The 16248-nt window shown below is 39.2% G+C and overlaps 1 protein-coding gene across 1 annotated transcript in view; it reads left to right on the plus strand.

The window, feature by feature from the left end:
* Positions 1–16248, plus strand: part of LOC137235415 (potassium voltage-gated channel protein Shal-like) — a 1011987-nt gene that overhangs the window by 834325 nt on the left and 161414 nt on the right. The window lies entirely within an intron of this gene.

Consider the following 16248-nt stretch of genomic DNA (forward strand, 5'->3'; position numbering starts at 1 on the left):
AAAACACATACATTTTTCAACAAATAAATTTGCATTCCCGTACCAACGGAAAATCTATTGCCCGGTTCTATATACCCAATAAGTTCGTTGCGCTAAATACCTACTTAATTATAAAAGTATATACGTATATATGTATATACCCACTTAGTTCGGTAATCATCCACGAGCTATATATATTTTTCCAGCGTGAAATTCACCGCTGCCCAATTTACCCATATATACATATATTGCATAAAATATATTTTATAAAAAACCCATAGCAACGAACTTTGCCAAATTTTTGTCACTTTTCTCAAAGTTTATTTTACCGGTGCATCCAATATTAATTTTGCATACAAACCTACAATTATATGCACCCATAATACCCACACGCACTTGTATATCTTTTTGCATAAGCCAAAAACCCACCCTCAACAAAGTAATTGCATGAGCATATGTAACAACATAATGGAAGGAATCAACAAAGAAGATCATCGGTTACATATTTTGCATACATTTACTTTATCAATTCAGATCAAGTGCATTGGCACGGCAAACAAAAGGTTGTTGGTACACCACAGTTTACCGGCAAATATATTTTACCCACTCATATATATACATACATACGTACTATATACCCATATTACTTGTGCTCAGACGCGCTGAGACAAGTACACATAACGAACCAAAAAGCCGGTACACATTAGGCCGGTCTCAAAAAATAAAAAATAAAAAACCCAGTGAACACAAATATTATAATATTTATATTACTATATACTCACATTACTGGTACTCAGAAGCGCTGAGACAAGCCCGTATTAAAAACCAAGCATACATTAGGATGGTTTCAAAAAAATTTTGTTTTGCCCTTTTGACAAATTTTTTTCGATTTTCACAGCTTAATAAAAGCTCCCATTTCTTGGTAAAATTAAATTATAATGCCAAAAACAAACGAAACCCAAAAATTGACCACTGCAGACCAATGCCTGCAGAAATTCATATATGGCGGTAACCAAGTAGAGGTTTACTGCTCAAGATGGTCACCCTCCCAAGCTACCGAGTTATCAGAGTGTATGCTTAAGGTCAAATTAGAAGACCTAGATAAAATATGGGCAAAGGTACTAGAGTCCCATCGAGATGTAAGTTTCTCTGATAATTATACAGATGTCAGCGGCTCGGTTGAGCAAAAATTTGCTAAATGCATGGAAACGTACCAAACATGCAAATCAGAAATTTTAGAAGCCTTACAGCTTTTTAATACTGCTAGCACCAACCAACACCAAATACCCGCCCACCCAATAAACAATTCAAACGCAAACGGTTTTTATTTGAAAGTACCACCATGCGACACCGAAGTATTTCATGGTGGATACGAAGACTGGCCATCTAAATTAAATTATGACCCGCTCAAAAATTATACCACCTGCGCCTGAAAACGAAAAGTCAAGCAGGACTTATTGTAAAGCAATACCCACTGAGCGATGATAATTTCGAGCTTGCCTGGGAAGCGCTCAGATCTAGGTACGAGAACAAAAGGATACTCGTCGACAACCAACTGAAGACGCTGTTCAACCTACCCACAATATTCGCAGAAAACGGAGAACAAATACAGAAGATGCAGACAACAATCAACAACTGCATGTCAACCCTTAACACCCAAAGAATCCCGACAACGGACTGGGACCCGATCCTCGTTTATCTGTGCTCATCAAAGCTGCCAAGTGAAAGCCTTTCACTATGGGAGCAATCCCTCAGCTCCCGGAAGGAGCTGCCCCTTTGGGAGGACATGAATAAATTCCTCACCAGTAGATATGAGGTAGTAGAAAGACTAAGTACCTATAGACCAGGCAAGGCGAATCCCCAATTTTCGAGTTTTACGCCACGAACGGTGAATCAAAACTCGACCAAACCCAATAATAATAAAACCCATGCATATCACACCGAGTTCAATAAACCGGCTTCATGTAGATTATGCAACCAATACCACGCAGTCAAATCTTGCGTCAGGTTTAGGAATTTATCGGTATCAGACCGAATCAAATTTGTGAGAGCAAATAGTTACTGCGAAAACTGTTTATCAACGCCACACCCCAAGAACAAATGTAAAAGTAGTTTCACGTGCGTTTATTGCCAAAAGCGTCATCATTCGCTACTGCATTTGCAGCCCAAACCCCAACAATCACAACCAAACCCCAGAGCTCAAAATGCCCAAGCCGGCACCCCTAGGAGAACGGACGACGAGCGAGCCTCAACATCGAAAGCCGCCGCAAGAGCCACCTCCTCCCAACAGTCTCAAGACAAAAACCCGGTTTCTTCACTCTTCTCGAGGAATCATGGAACCACCCTACTACCCACAGCAATAGTATCAGTATACTTTGCTGGCGAATTTCATAAAATTCGTGCCCTAATAGACCAAGGTTCACAAAAAACTTTTGTATCATCCCGTATACAAAAGGTTCTTGGTCTACCCACAAAAGAGTCTCTCCACCAGATATCTGGAATGGGTGGAACGGTTGTGAAAAATGCCAATAATGTCTGCCAGATAACATTCTGTTCAGCAGACTTAACCCAAATGATAGACGCACAAGCAATAATTTTGCCGAAGCTAACTAAGTTCTTGCCCACAGTCAGAGTTTCAAGCATCGATTTCGAAAAACTGTCCCATTTACCGTTAGCCGATCCACAGTATTCGATACCATCGAAAATCGATGTGGTAATCGACAGCGATATCACCCCGCAAATCCTCACCGAAGGGCTCCTACGAAATGTGAGTGGAACATTACTTGCCCAAAACACAATATTCGGATGGATATTAAGCGGCCCTGTAGCTGAAAAGGTATCAATCTTCAGCACTCATGTCACGGAATGCACCGATGACCCCATCAATCAGCTTTTGAGACAATTTTGGGAACAGGAAGAAGTTCACCAAACCCAACAAAGATCAGCAGATGATGAGTACTGTGAAGCACTCTACCGGGCAACCACAATTCGTGAGGAAGATGGACGCTACAGAGTCAAACTACCCTTCAAATCGGAATTTCCAGCCAATCTGGCACTCGGTCATTCACGACCCGCAGCACAACAGCAGTACATCAGCATCGAACGCACGCTCGAAAGAAAACCCGAATTAAGAGACAAATATTCTGAAGTCCTTAATGAATATTTAACCATGGATCACATGGAACCCGCCTCCCAACAAGAGATAATTAGAGATGATAAATATCTATAATTTTATCTACCCCATCATGCTGTCATAAAACCCGACAGCAAAACAACAAAAGTGCGAGTCGTCTTCAACGCATCAAAAATGTCGCATTCTGGCAACTCGTTGAACGACGTGCTTCATAAAGGCCCCATTCTACAAAATGACTTAATGCTCGTCATACTTAAATGGCGACTTTATAAGTTTGTTTTCAACGGCGATATTGAGAAAATGTATCGCCAAATACTCATCCATCAAGAAGATAAAGATTTTCATCGAATCGTTTTTCGGAAACACCCAACTCTGCCGATACAAGATTTTCGACTAAAAACAGTCACCTTCGGTGTAAATTGCGCGCCATATTTGGCGATTCGAACCCTACACCAACTCGCCCACGACTGTCAAGACGAATATCCGCTCGCTAAAAATATTTTATTGAATGAAACTTATGTTGACGATATTTTGTCCGGCGGTCATAATATACAGTACACTTTGAACTCTATGACTCAAGTTATCGAAGCCTTAAAATCGGCAGGGTTCCCTTTGAGGAAGATGTCGGCAAGTCACCCTGAAATTTAAAACCCGGTCCCGACCCTGATTTGCTAGACGTCGACTTCCTTAAATTCCATGATTCGAGTTCCACAAAAACCCTTGGAATTCAGTGGAACGCGCTAACCGACACCTTCACCTACACGTATGATCCACCATCAGCAGAAAACACGACTACAAAAAGGCAGATTTTATCAGCAGTTGCAAAACTGTTTGACCCCGCAGGATGGCTTTCACCAATAATGATTCTTGCAAAAATGTTGCTGCAACAACTCTGGATGGAAGGAACGGATTGGGACGAAGACGTGAAGCCCGGAGCTCTCCAAAAATGGACCTCAATTTATGAAAATTTACCTCATATCAGAGACATTAAAATCCCTATGTGGGTACAGTATTCCCCCGATAAACTAATCCAGCTGCTTGGATTCTCAGATGCTTCAGAAAAAGCATTTTGTGCCTGTATATATTTACGAGTACACACCCATGAAAATAGTTTTTCATCCCATTTGCTAGCTGCTAAAAGTAAAGTAGCACCCCTCCAAACCGTGAGTCCTCCACGGTTGGAACTCTGTGGAGCAGTTTTACTCTCCAAGTTAGTGAAACAGCTGCGAAGTGAGCTGAATCTACCCCCACACGAACTCATTATCTGGTGCGATTCCGCCATCGTACTGGCCTGGTTAGAAAAACCACCCCATACCTGGAAAACGTATGTCGCCAACAGGACATCCGAAATTCTTAAGAACGTCGACAACGCCACTTGGAGGCACGTTTCCAGTAGGGATAACCCAGCGGACTTGGGCACTCGAGGTTGCAAGCCTCAAGATTTAGTCCAATGTCCACTATGGTGGGAAGGACCTAATTGGCTAATCAATCCATCAACGTCGTGGCCAAAGGATACATCTCACCACCCAACGCCACCCGAACAACGACATGTGGAAGCATTCCACACCCTGCAGGAAGAAAATATATAGATATACTCGAGCGGTTTTCGTCGTTTTCTCGAGCGCTTAGATTCGTGGCCTATATGTTACGGTTTATCCGAAAAGCAAGAAAACTAGAAGTTCCAGCCACGCTCAACCTCACTCACGCCGAAGTGAATGATGCCAAAATCAAAATCATCATTCAAACTCAACGGAATCATTACGGAGACACGATAGAGCTGCTTCAAACGTCAGGGCCCTTACCCAAAAAGAACACCCTTCTGACATTAAACCCCATGCTAGATGACTAAGGAATCATGCGAGTTTCTGGAAGATTAGCATATGCCACATATAGCTTTAATGAGCGGCACCCAATTATCATACCCGAAAACTCTCGATTTTGTTCTCTTCTGTTGGACTTCCTCCATTCGAACCTGCTTCACGCCGACAAATAGCTGATGATCCGAATGGTACAGCAACAGTACTACATTCCACGTTTGAAGCAAACGGTCAAAAAGCTCATCTTCCACTGCAAAACCTGCACCATCTACAAACAGCAGATGAAAACGCAGATAATGGCAGCTTTGCCACCCGAGAGGTCAACGTATTCCCTACCCTTTCATACAACAGGAGTCGACTTTGCCGGACCATTTTTGGTAAAAACTTCTTCCCTTCGCCGAGCTTCGTATGTGAAAGCTTACGTTTGTGTGTTCGTCTGTTTTTTCACAAAGGCTGTTCATTTAGAATTGTGCTCTGACCTCACCACCAACGCCTTCAACGCAGCCTTTGCCCGATTCACTGGCCGCCGTGGCCTACCCCATCAGATATTTTCTGACAACGGAAAGACGTTCGTCGGCGCACAACGCGTATTTCAAAGGGAATTTACCACATTTCTCAAGGAAGTCGCTACAAACGTCGCAGAAAAATATGCAACTCATGGATTCTCATGGAAATTCATCCCACCATACGCTCCACACATGGGTGGTCTATGGGAAGCGGCCGTGAAAAGTTTCAAGATACACTTCACGAAGGTAGCAGGAAACCAGAAGTTTTCCTTCGAAGAGCTCACCACCCTCTTAGTACGCATAGAGGCGGTCCTCAACTCCCGACCGCTCTCTCCTATGTCCGGAGATCCAATGGATCCCCTAGTCCTAACCCCAGGGCATTTCCTACGAGGCGCGCCACTCTTGTCGTTACCGGAGCCAACTGCAGAGCATCTCACCTTGGTCAACAAATGGCAGAAACTGAAAGTGCTTCACCACCAATTTAGCACACGATGGAAGAGCGAGTATCTCAAGGAGCTGCATAAGCGGTACAAATGGAAACGCCCTCAACGCAATATTCAAGTTGGAGATTTAGTCGTGGTAAAGGATGATTTACTACCCCGAACGAATGGCGTTTGGGACGGGTAATCACTTTACACCCTGGATCGGATAACCATGTTCGAGTTGTGGAACTCAAAACCCAAAATGGACTAATCACCCGTAATATTGCCAAACTGTGCGTGATACCAACGGCCTAGTAGTGCCAACCCTACCTCTGGTACCCTCTGTTTCATGCCCCTAGCAATCTGAAAAAGATATATAAGCTACCCTCATCCATGCCGGCAAATACGAATATTTTTCTTTTCTTGTCTTTACAGGACCCGCAAAACAACCGAGGGACCAAAGTGTCGCCCCTGTGGTCAACGGCATGTGTTAAGACAGTGCCGGGCCTTTTTATCGATGCAACCGGAGGAACGATATCAGTGTGCGAAAACCCACCAGCACTGCCTCAACTGCCTCGCAATTTCACACTCCACCGGGGCGTGCGACTCCCCAAGCAGCTGCCGAAAATGCTCCCTCGGCCACAAGACTTTGCTCCACCGGGCTCGACCGAACAACCATGCTGGACGCCAGGACAACGACAGCCGACGAAGAGACAGGGCAACCCCACGAGCCCACACGGAAAACCGCCAGAGCGCGGTACAAAGCCGATTGGCTCGTCACAAGGACGAACAACTTCGTAAATTGGTCGAAAAGGCACGGGCGGCCCTTGATAGGGTTGATGCCGCCCTTAACCCATCAACGCGTCGGGGGGGGGGGGGGGGGGGGGAGCATGTTGAAGACATGATCCAGTTTTCGGACTAAGTCCGCCCCCCTCCATCTTGCAACACCCGGCCAATGCGGCCAAGCGCAAGTGATCACAGCTGTGCTTGCAGACCAACACCGTGCTCACTCTCAATCAGTTGTCATTAAACTACCCGCCCGAAAACACGCATCGATCGTGCCCGCACCGTTCGTCAGTTAAATTACCGCCCGCCCGCCGTCGCGCATATTTTATTTTTTATTTTATTAATTATTCCTTTTTTTCTATTGTATAATACAAGTGAATTAAAATAGTATAACTTATATACCATAAATAAAAGGAGTTTGTTGTGCTATTGTTTTAAGGTGCGTAGTGAAGAATTTTTATACAGTTCGGTTACACCCGAACTTAGCCTTCCTTACTTGTTTTTTTTTTAATTTGACCTAAACAAATTTTTTTTTAAAAAGTGGGCGTGGTCGTTCTCCGATTTTGCTAATTTTGATTAGGCGTACATATAGTAATAAGAGTAACGTTCTTGCCAAATTACATCATGATATCTTCACCGACTGCCAAATAACAGCTTGCAAAACTTCTAAATTACCTTCTTTTAAAAGTGGGCGGTACCAAGCCCATTGTCCAAAATTTTACTAGTTTTCTATTCCGCGTCATAAGTTCAACTCACCTACCAAATTTCATCGCTTAATCCATATTTGGTAATGAATTATCGTACTTTTTCGATTTTTCGAAATTTTCGATATCGAAAAAGTGGGCGTGGTTATAGTCCGATATCGTTCATTTTAAATAACGATCTGAGATGAGTGCCCAGGAACCTACATATTAAATTTCATCAAGATACCTCAAAATTTACTCAAGTTATCGTGTTAACGGGCGGGCGGACGGACGGACATGGCTCAATCGAATTTTTTTTCGATACTGATGATTTTGATATATGGAAGTCTATATCTATCTCGATTCCTTTATACCTGTACAACCAACCGTTATCTAATCAAAGTTAATATACTCTGTGAGCTCTGCTCAACTGAGTATAAAAACATTACACAAGAAAACACTAAATACGAACACATCATTACAGCACTTCCGCAGGAAGTGATAATAACTATTTTGGATTTTATCCAAATTTCTCCTATTAATAACAAATTTACTGAACTTAAAAATGTGTTGATAGAACTTAGCGAAAATTTGAAACTTGATAAAATTTTAAACAATTCTGAGATGGGTGATCGTAAGCCCTCAGAATTGTATTGTTCATTAATTATATTAGCCGGGTCAAATTTGAGTGAAGATATTTTAAAGAAAATTTGGATGCGTAAACTTCCAAAACATTTGAGTATGATTTTGGCTAGTTGGAGTTCTAATAATATTACCGAATTAACAAAATTAGCATATAATATTTGGGAAGTGATAAACAAAAATGAAGTATTTGAAGTATTTTCGGTTAATAATTTTTCGGATAAAAAGGCACAAAATTCTGTTGTTGAAAACTTGGTTAAAACGGCCTCTTTGATTTGTGAGAATTTCCAGAAACTCTCTGTAGAGTTATCTGAAGTCAAATCACCAAATTTATAGAAATCAACCTAGATCGCGGTCCAGTTCGAGAAACAAATTTAGGAATACATTTAGGCATAGATCGAATTCACGAAATAATCAAAAATGGTTGTATAGATTCCACTAAAAACTTGGAAGTAATGCCAGGAAGTGTGAACAACCTTGTTCGTATAACAAAAACAAAGATTCAACAAACTAAATTCTTCCGTTGATGCAGCGACGAACAACGGAAATTTAGAATTTTCGACGCGTCGCTTATTTTTTTTTTTGATAAAGAAAACCAACAAAATTGTTTATATGATAGTGGAGCAGAAATTTCGGTATTACTCGCATCTAAATTTCCTCATACGAAACGTTCAGACATAATTCTCACTGCAGCTAATGGCTCAACAATTGCCACTTTCGGGAAAAGGCTTTTAAACGTAAATTTGGGTTTAAGACGTGAATTTCCCTTTACATTTTTGATTGCGGATATAGCCAAGCCAATAATTGGCGCTGATTTTCTTTGTAAATATGGTCTTCTTATAGACATTAAACATAAACGTTTAGTAGATCCATTAACCAATCTCTCAGTTAATACAGTATCCTACTTTTGTGATATTCCATTACCTAAATTATTTTTGGTTGACAATAAATTTACAAAATTATTAAAAGAGTTTCCGTCACTTATTTCAGAGCCAGATACTATCTGTTAAACATACAACAGTACATCGACTTGTAACAGAAGGTAGTCTTCCATTTTCTAAGCCCAGGCGCTTAGATCCGGTAAAATACAAAGTCGCGAAAATGGAGTTTGATTTCTTAGTTAAAACAGGCATTTGTCGGCCTTCAAATTCTTCAGTAGCATCACCACTTCACCTTGTACCTAAAAAAGAGTTGAATGATTGGCGTCCATGTGGTGATTTTAAAAGATTGAATATTGTAACTGTTCCCGATAGTTATCCCTTACCTCACATTTTAATATGAACCTTCATAATAAAAACATATTTTCAAAATTAGATTTAGTTAGGGCATATCACCAAATTCCTATGGCTGAAGAAGATATTTATAAAATTGCTATTACAACTGCTTTCGGTATGTTTGAGTTCATGAGAGTGCTTTTCGGACTTAGAAATTCTGCACAAACCTTTCAAAGATTCATAAATGAGGTAGTAGGTGACTTAGATTTTGTATATGCTTACAACGACGACTTACTTATTGCAAGTAAAGACGAAGAACAACATTTAAAAGGTTTACGTATCCTTTTTCAACGCCTTATAGAGTACGGTTTAAACATTAAACCAAGTAAATGTACTTTTAGTGTAACAAATATAGATTTTTTAGGCCATAACATTTCTGGAACAAGTATTCGACCTTCCGATGAAAAGGTATCAGCTATTCGCAATTTCGAACGTCCAAAATCAGTTAAGCAGGCACAGAAATTTATTGGTATGGTAAATTATTATCATAGATACATACATTCTAAAACTAGCAGAATTTACAAACAAAATTTATGATCTAATTAAAAAAGTAAGTAAGAAACGGGATAAAACTTTGGTATGGGACGAGAATACGAGTGAAGCTTTTGAGTGCATTAAATATAAATTTGCATCTACGATATTGTTAAATCATTTTAACAAAGATGCTAAATTATCTTTAGCAGTAGATGCATCTAACACAGTGATTGGGGGCGTTATACAATAAAATTAAAATAATAAAAGTGAGCCCATTTGCATTCTTTTCTAAAAAAATTTCTCCAACTGAAATTAAATATAGTGCTTTTGATAGGGAGTTATTGGCGATTTACTTAAACAAAAACATTTTAGATATCTTTTGGAAGGACGACAATTTACAGTTTATATGGACCATAAACCTAGACAAACGAGACACTTGGAATTTATTGTACAATTTACTGATGAAATCTAATACTGTAGCAGATACGCTATCTAGAGCTTTTGAGGTTAATGCAATATATAATACAGAACTGAATTTTAAAATTTTACAAACTGAACAACAAAAAGATGATGACTTAAATCAACTTGTATCTGATTCGCAATATCTAAATTTAAAACTAATTAGTATTCCCATTTTAAATTGTAATATTTGGTGTGAAATTTCAGGAGAAACTCCTAGGCCATTTATACCGAGTAATTTGCGAAAAACAGTATTTGATCTTTTACATAGAATAGCACATCCGGGTACAAGAGCTACACGTCGCGACGGCTCATAGTTAAAAATATTATTGGCCTAATATGAATAAGGATATTAATATTTGGCAAAAGAGTGTCTTAATTGTCAAAAGTCCAAAGTTTATCGTCATACAAAATCCCCTGTTATCAAAATTCAAATTCTCAAGAATAGATTTGAACACATAAATTAAGATATAGTTGAACGATTACCTATTTCAAAAGGACATCGCTATATTTTAACGATTATTGAAAGATTTACCCGTTGGCCTGAGGCCTTAAAAGATATTTCAGCAACTACAATTGCAAATAAGTTTTGTAGAGAATATATTTATCGGTTTGCAATTCCGTTAAAGATAACAACTGATCAAGGTAGTCAATTTACATCGAAATTATTTTCAGAGTTAACTAAATTACTTGGTAGTCACCAAATTACATAGACAATTAAAGACTACTATAATAGCTAGATAGGACACAAATAATTAATATGACAGTTACCTGTCATATTACTTGGTTTGCGATCTATTTACAAAGAAGATATTTCGGCTACACCAGCGTTAATAGTTTTCGGTCAGAATTTACGTTTGCCAGGGGAACTTGTGCCATCAGCTAAAAATTTCTCATCAACTGAAATTTTAAGTAATTTACGTGAACATTTTCGAAATGTTAGATAAAATTTAAGTCATCATAAAGATTTTGATACTGGAATCTACGTTTCAAAAGATCTTCAAACTTATAAATTTGCATTCGTTCGAGTAATTAATAAACATTCATTACAACAACCATATGAAGGACCTTACAAATTTGTGGGAAAAGACCAAAAATGTTTTAAACTTGAAAAAGATAATAATATTAAAACTATTCCTATTGATGGATTAAAACCTGCAATAATTGAAACAAAAGAACACCAAGAATTTATATAAAAAGAGAGTTATGTTCAATTTGTTGAATGATAAATTTGCTTGAAAGGGGAGTAATGTAGGGTTCTTATTATTATACTCAGTTCAGCAGAGCTCGCAGAGTATATTAACTTTGTTTGGATAACGGTTGGTTGTGCAGGTATAAAGGAATCGAGATAGATATAGACTTCCATATATCAAAATCATCAGTTTCGAAAAAAAATTCGATTGAGCCATGTCCGTCCGTCCGTCTGTCCGTTAACACGATAACTTGAGTACATTTTGAGGTATCTTGATGAAATTTGGTATGTAGGTTCCTGGGCACTCATCTCAGATCGCTATTTAAAATTAACGATATCGGACAATAACCACGCCCACTTTTTCGATATCAAAAATTTCGAAAAATAGAAAAAGTGCGATAATTCATTACCAAATACGGATTAAGCGATGAAACTTGGTAGGTGAGTTGAACTTATGACGCAGAATAGAAAACTAGTAAAATTTTGGACAATGGGCGTGGCTCCGCCCTTTTCCATTTAATTTGTCTAGGATACTTTTAATGCCATAAGTCGAACAAAAATTTACCAATCCTTGTAAAAGTTGGTAGAGGCTTAGATTCTCTTAGATTCAAGGGCGATAATTGTTTTCTGTGAAAAAGGGCGAAATCGGTTGAAGCCACGCCCAGTTTTTATACACAGTCGACCGTCTGTCCTTCCGCTCGGCCGCTAACACGATAACTTGAGCAAAAATCGATACATCTTTACTAAACTCAGTTCACGTACTTATCTGAACTCACTTTGTATTGGTGTAAAAAAGGCCGAAATCCGACTATGACCACGCCCACTTTTTCGATATCGAAAATTACGAAAAATGAAAAAAAATGCCATAATTATATACCAAATACGAAAAACGGGATGAAACATTGTAATTGTATTGGTATATTGACGCAAAATATAACTTTAGAAAAAAACTTGGTAAAATGGGTGTGACACCTACCATATTAAGTAGAAGAAAATGAAAAAGTTTTGCAGGGCGAAATGAAAAGCCCTTGGAATCTTGGAAGGAATACTGTTCGTGGTATTACATATATAAATAAATTAGCGGTACCCGACAGATGATGTTCTTAATCACCCTGGTCCACATTTTGGTCGATATCTATAAAACGCCTTCACATATACAACTAAGGGCCACTTCCTTTTAAAACCCTCATTAATACCTTTAATTTGATACCCATATCGTACAAACACATTCTAGAGTCACCCCTGGTCCACGTTTTTGGCGATATCTCGAAAAGGCGTCCACATATAGAACTAAGGCCCACTCCTTTTTAAAATACTCATTAACACCTTTCATTTGATACCCATATCGTACAAAAAAAATTCTATAGTCACCCCTGCCCACCTTTATGGCGATATCTCGAAAAGGCATCCACCTATAGAACTAAGGCCTACTCCCTTTTAAAATACTCATTAACACCTTTAATTTGATACCCATATTGTTTAGGGCAGCAGGCTAACCCCAAAGGAAAATTAAGGGCCAGCCACCCTAATGCAATTTAATACAGAACCGCTTATTTATTACGTCCGTTAGCACAGATACTAAAAGCAAAATTGACGTTTCGTTAAGTTACCCCGCCAAAGGCCTGTTAGCTTTAAGGGTAAAAGGAATGCGTGGAAAGGGAACTCCTTCACTTGGATTAAAGCCGCAGCAGGATACGCACGCTCGTAAGTTCTTTGTTTAAACTACAAATATTTCAAACCCACAAAAAAGGTCACTCCAGCGATCGTCACCGCCAGAACGCAGAGTCCCCGAATATATTAAAAGGTAAAACTGTAGCAAGTGCATGTTTGCTTTTTAAACTCTAATTCTAATAATTTTTCTATTGCACCCTCCTTTGAAATAAAATACAAGTGTAATTTTTAATATTAATCACTGCCTTTTATTTCTAACCCCCCTGAGAGAAACTAATCTGGAAGCCGCCAGCTCAAGTTTTCATGGTCCATCAGCGCCGGTAAGGGAAGCAAGCCTAGAGGAAATACAGTCCACTAACCAAAACAATAATATTCATCACGTTTTTAATCGTTGAGTACACAGCCATTCCGGACAACAACGGAATTTGTACAGCGTCAGAGTTCACAGTTCATCACTGAAGAATTTCATCAAATCACTATTCAAAGCGTTTGGTTAAAAGGTATGTGCTCAAATTAAAAGTGACACAAATAAAAAAGTGTTTAAATTTTTTCATTTAAATCACATGCGGTGATAAAAGATTTGCTAAAAAAGTGACACAAACGAAAAGTGTAAAAAATATTTTTTCTTTTCATATAAATCACATGCGGTGATTAAAAATTACTGAATAAACAGTGTTATTACAAAGCCTTTTGTCTATCCGATACTCTCCCCCACCCGTGGTAAGAGGTATTGGACACAGCCTAAGGCTAGCAGTCAGTGGCATAAAATCTTAGTAACTTTCCTTAAAACGTTCCACTGCACTGCACTTTCGGTTCCTGCAACCATCGCGTTTATAAATCATTAAACAAATTTTGAGCTTAATCGTGACAAAAGGTGCTTGTCCAACTTCTATGACACCAATTTGGTCGTTCTTAGAATATTGAAAAACACGCTAACACAGTGCTTTCTGCTCGTTAAAAATTTAAACGCGCAAACACAAACGCTCATATTGCAACAGACCATTTATTGGCTCTAGCTACACGCGTTAATTGTGGCAAGCAAACTTTTCTTTGAACACTTAGCACCAGCAATATTCATTTTAGCGGAGGAGACATAACCTCACATATTATATAGCACACCGGTCACACATACAGGCTCACTGGGTTTTCCTTTAAAATACAATATCTTCTTTTTCTTTAAAATCAATATAAATTGGGTTCGAGTCGTTTAATCCTCACATTTATATTCGATTTTTTTGTTCACTGTATTTTTATATCACATATTTATCATACTTATATCACACACGTATATAATTATTTTTCATAAAATCTGGTATTCAGTGGCGAAGAGCTGAAATTAACACTTTCTTGCATATACATATATATATTTGGTTATAATAAATTTAAAAAAAAAATCATAAAGAGGTGATTCCAAAATTTTTCTTTTGCGTAAAATTTTTTTTTTGAGTGGTGGTGTTAGGTTATTGAAACCCTTCCCTTTGCTTCTGAGCATCAAACTTAAATTTTCTAATTAGGCTCTGCATAGTAGCTATTCTCTGTTAAATATCAAACGATATGGAGAAATTCATTAAAGCAGCTGATGAGGTGGCACAGTCTGAGGCTGAGTTCAACAACAGACCTCAAGCTGAACACACAAAATATACTCTAGCCATTCACCAAGAAGAGTTAAAAAATAATTGGAGAAAGGCAAAGCTAGCTTATGAGGATCTCTTATACTCTGAACCGGCAGAGAAAAAGGTGTTAGCGCAGGCCAAACCGAAATACCAGGCAACGTATTCCGTATATGTACGCGGCAGTTCAACCATGGCTGAATTAATAGCAAAACTAAATAAACGCGATAAGGAGGGAGAAGATACACCTGACCCGGAACACAGCATGCGACTACCTCCGTGCGATACGGATGTATTCAAAGGTGACTACCTCTCTTGGCCAACGTTCCGTGACATGTTCACGGCAATATACATACGAAATAAGCGCCTCACCCCAGTTGAGAAGTTATTTCACATCAACCAAAAAACGCAGGGAGAGGCAAGGGATATAGTTAAAAAATGCCCCCTTACAAACGATGGGTTTGACACAGCGTGGAAGAATTTAGGGGAAAGATATGAGAATAAACGAATTCTCGTCAATACCCAATTAAAAATATTATTCAATCTTGAAAGCGTAGAAAGTGAGTGTGGCACCGCGATTAAAACACTTCAGCGGGAAATAAATAACTGCATCTCAGCTCTAAAAGCTCATCAAATTGAGATAAGCAATTGGGATGCGATATTCACATATCTATGCTCCACCAAACTACCCGAAAGCACGCTAGCTTTATGGGAACAGACCATAGAGAATAAAACTGAAATATCAAAATGGGAAGATATGGATAAATTTTTATCGAATAGGTTCCAGACCTTGGAAACAGTCTCGGGATTAACAGGTAGCAAAAGTACCAAAGCTCCCAAACAACCACCACCCAAACATAATAATGATTCGTCTCAAAAGAAAGTAGGCGCCTACCAAGCAAATGTAGCTAGAAACACTTGCAGATGCTGTAAGAAAAATAACCACAAGCTGTCACAATGCCAAAGCTTCCAACGGCTCTCTGTCGTAGACAGAGTGGCGTTTATAAAAGACAGTAGGGGGTGTCTGAATTGCCTCTCAGCGAAACACACAGTATCTAAATGTACATGCTCCTTTAATTGTAGCATTTGCCATCTAAGGCATCATACACTCCTGCATATTCAACAAAGTGCGGGCACGAGTGCAAGGCCAAACACAACCCAACAAACACAGTTAGATCAAAGACCATCTACTTCGGCACAGGCTCAGGCCCAACGTCAGTTTGCCATGGCAAATAATCAACCAACCAACTTCAATTCCTGTTTCGCGAATACAAGCAAGGGGGTTCTATTAGGTACTGCGCAAGTCAGTATCTTTTATAACAACGAAAACTTTTCGGCCCGCGCCCTAATAGACTCCGGATCAGAGTGCTCGTTCATTTCGGAGCGACTTAAAAGAAGAATAAATCTACCTAGTCGGAAGCTAAATGCACAAGTGTCAGGGATAAACAACACCGTGTCAGCCCAAGTGAAAGAGGCATGCTTCATTCAGTTGCGGTCATCAATAAACCCGAATGTACGCATACACACTACATCATTGGTTTTAGCCCAGCTCACCGGCAATCTGCCAACCTGTCAAATTGACCCCATGACACACCAAGTT

Source organism: Eurosta solidaginis, chromosome X, assembly GCF_040869045.1.
Source record: "Eurosta solidaginis isolate ZX-2024a chromosome X, ASM4086904v1, whole genome shotgun sequence".
Lineage (NCBI taxonomy): Eukaryota > Metazoa > Arthropoda > Insecta > Diptera > Tephritidae > Eurosta > Eurosta solidaginis.